The following is a 3937-nucleotide window of genomic DNA, read 5'->3' as shown; positions in this document are numbered from 1 at the left end:
ATATTATATATGCATTTGGGGTAGAAAAATTCAACGATTCTTTCTCTACATATTGCGTCTGTAGAACCCACCCTGAAAATCCAAAAAGAGTCTTTTACTATTTCTTTTTTATTTTACAAGTTTATTTTTCCAATTGTTTTGATTTTGTTGCATTTAATTAAATTAGTTAGGCTTTAAGTTTTGTCCTGAAACATTTTGTGGATGTTTTCTATGGTATTAGGACTTTATTGATGCAAAGTTTTGGTTGATCACTAAAATTTAACATGATTTCACTTACTGCCCTACATGGTTCTTACTACTGCATTTAGTGCATGACTAGGGGAAATCCTAACTCTTTGCATCCAATAAATCCTGAAATTGATAGAACGTTTCATAGTTTGGTTAGACAAGTTAGGAATTTAAATTTAGATAGTGAGTCTTTTCATCTTAGTGTTAATCTACCTGATAGTGATACTGATTCTGCTCTGTTGTTTTTGTGCATTCTGTTGTTTTTGTGTATTCTATTGCATACTCTGAAAATATGGCTGAACCACCTCCAATCCCACATGAAAGGACATTAATGGAGCTGGCTCCACCTAATTTCACATACGAAAGCTTGTGTATCCAGTATCCCAATGAGGATGTGCCATTCTTCTGCAATGGGTGGCCATCTTGGTACCCAAAGGACAGCACGAAAGGTGCTTGACTCTGGATTTTATTGGCCCACCACACATTGTATGTTCCACCATGAAGCCTAGTGATGTCCAAGAAGATCATATATGTTTGAAGGCATTCCTACATTCACTTGAGGGTGCTTCAAAAGATTGGTTGTATTACTTGGCCCCTGGTTCTATTACTAGTCGGGATGACCTGAAGATAATCTTCCTTGAAAAATTATTTCCTGCCTCTAGGACCACTGCAATAAGAAAAGATATTTCTGGAATCAGACAACTACATGCAGAAGGTTTATATGAATATTGGGAAAGATTCAAAAGACTATGTGCAAGCTGCCCCCATCATCAGATCTCTGAACAACTCCTCCTGCAATATTTCTATGAGGGTCTGAACAACATGGTGAAGAATATCATTGATGCTGCTAGTGGTGGTGCAGTTAGAGATATGACCCCTTTTGAGGCTAGAGGTTTGATTGAGAAGATGTCTTCGAACTCTCAACAGTTCAGTGCAAGAACTAGTGATGGTATAGTGGTCAGTGGTGTCTATGATGTTGGGACAGATTCGGTGAGGCAAGATAAACTTGAGAAAAAATTTGACTCCCTTGCTACCTTGGTCACTCAACTTGCTCCATGAATCAGCAAAAACCTTCACTTGTAGCACGAGTTTGTGGCATTTCACCGCAATTGAGCATTATGGTGATGTTTGTCCTTCTCTCTTGGAGCCCAAAACCACTGACCATCCTGAGGCCTGTGCTGCAAATATTTACAACAACAAAACTCAACAAAAACAATAGAACTATAATCCTTCATCAAGCAGATACAATCCTGGTTGGAGGAATCATCCGAATCTTAGATGGTCTGATCCTTCACAGCCTCATCCAGGGCCACCATTTTAGAATAATAATGCTGCACAAAATATACCATATGTGCCTCCTCCAATCCAACAACAGAGGCAACAAAAGTGAATAGTAATCCTGATCCTGCATTTAGTGAACCTTCGTTAGAAGAATTGGTGAGGAAAATGACATTACAGAATATGCAATTCCAGCAAGAGACCAAAGCTTCCATTTAGAGACAATAGTCCTCCATTGAGAATTTGACCACCCAGATGAGACAGATGGCTACTTCATTAAACATGTTGAACTCTAAGAATTCTGATAAGTTGCCTTCCAGACTGTGGTCAACCCGAAGAATGTGAGTGTCATCACTCTAACGTCAGGCAAACATATTGAAGTTGATCTAGCTACATAAAAAATGAAGCAACCAGTTTTACAAGAGACTGAGAACACCAGTGAACAAATTCTTGTTAATGAACCTTCCACAAGTGCTGCACAACCATCTTCCATTCATCTTCCATTTCCTCCAAGAGCCATTCAAAGTAAGAAGATGGAAGAGGTAGACAAGGAGATCTTGGACACATTTAGAAAGGTAGAGGTGAACATACATTTACTTGATGCAATCAAACAAATTCCAATATATGCAAAATTTCTAAAGGAGTTGTGCACTCACAAGAGGAGGCTCAAAGGTAATGAGAGGATCAACTTGGGCATAAATTTTTCCGCACTAATAGGTAAACCTGTTCCTCACATTCCTGAAAAATGTAAGGACCCAGGTACATTTGTTGTACCTTGCATAATAGGTAATAGCAAATTTGAGAATGCCATGCTAGATCTAGGTGTTTCGATTAATGTTTTGCCTATGTCTGTCTTAATGTCTCTTTCACTTGGACCTATGTAACCCACTACGATAGTGATTCAATTAGCAAATAGGAATACTGTCTATCCTGCTGGTTTGATAGAGGATGTCTTGGTTCAGGTTGGTGAACTTATTTTTCCTGCTGATTTTTATATTCTCGATATGGAAGAGAGATCCTCCCGTAACACAGTTCCTATCATTTTGGGAATGCCATTTTTTAGAACAGCCCAAACCAAGATAGATGTCTACGCTGGAATATTATCTATGGAGTTTGGTGATATTGTGATCCGGTTTAATATTTTTGATGCTATGAAGCATCCATCTAAGGACCATTCTGTGTTTCACATTGATTTACTTAATGAGTTAACTAATGAACATATCTGTGATTTTCTTAATGATTTTGATTCTATGTCATTGATAGACTCATACACTTGTCATACATGCACTGATTCTGAAATGTGTAATTCTTGTATTGATGAGTTCCTGCATATTTCTGTTGATCCAAATATTGTAGAATCAGATTGCACTAACCCAATTGCTGCAGACATCATACAACAATCTCATTTACTTGTCCAGGTACAAGCTGAGATTTACTTGTCTAGGTGCAAGCTGCAGAATCTATGTCTGCTACTTTTGTTTCGTCTGTTTTGCAGGCACCTGTATTGGAGCTTAAACCTTTGCCTGAAAACCTCAAGTATGCTTACTTAGAGGATGATAAGAAGCTTCATGTTATTGTTTCCACCTCCCTTGATGCTGATCAAGAGGAGAAGTTGTTGCAAGTGCTGAATAAGCATAAGAAGGCAATTGGTTGGACCTTAGTTGATATTCCTGGTATTAGCCCATCTATGTGTATACATAGGATACTGTTGGAAGATGGAGCTAAACTAGTGAGACAACCACAAAGGAAACTCAATCCAGTCATCCTTCAGGTTGTGAAGAAAGAGGTCACAAAGCTTTTACAAGTTGGGATTATATATCCTATTTCTGATAATCATTGGGTGTGCCCAGTTTAGGTGGTTCCAAAGAAGAAAAGAATTACAGTAGTGAGGAATGATAGAGATGAGTTGATTCCTACTAGAGTGCGGAATAGTTGGAGAGTCTGTATTAATTATAGGAGGCTCAACCAAGCAACAAGAAATGATCACTTTCCTTTGTCATTTATTGATCAGATGCTTGAGTGCTTAGCAAGTAAATCTCATTACTATTTTCTTGATGGTTTTTTTGGGTACTTCCAGATCCATATTTCTCCTGAGGATCAGAAGAAGACGACATTCACCTGCCCCTTTGGCACTTTTGCCTATAGGAGGATGTCTTTTGGCCTATGCAACGCTCCTGGTACATTCCAGCGGTGTATGGTGAGCATTTTCAATGATTTTTTAGAATTGGATAGAGGTGTTTATGGATGATTTCACAGTTTATGGATGTTCATTTCATGCATGTTTGGATAGTCTGGATAGAGTTCTTCATAAATGCATCAAAACTAACCTTGTTCTAAATTACGAAAAATGTCATTTCATGGTAGAGCAAGGCATAGTTTTGGGGCATGTGATCTCAAATAGGGGAATCGAGGTAGACCCTGTCATGATAGA

The sequence above is a fragment of the Lupinus angustifolius genome, chromosome LG16 (genome assembly GCF_001865875.1).
Source record: "Lupinus angustifolius cultivar Tanjil chromosome LG16, LupAngTanjil_v1.0, whole genome shotgun sequence".
Taxonomy (NCBI): Eukaryota; Viridiplantae; Streptophyta; class Magnoliopsida; order Fabales; family Fabaceae; genus Lupinus; species Lupinus angustifolius.
Note: the sequence above shows the minus strand (reverse complement) of the source record.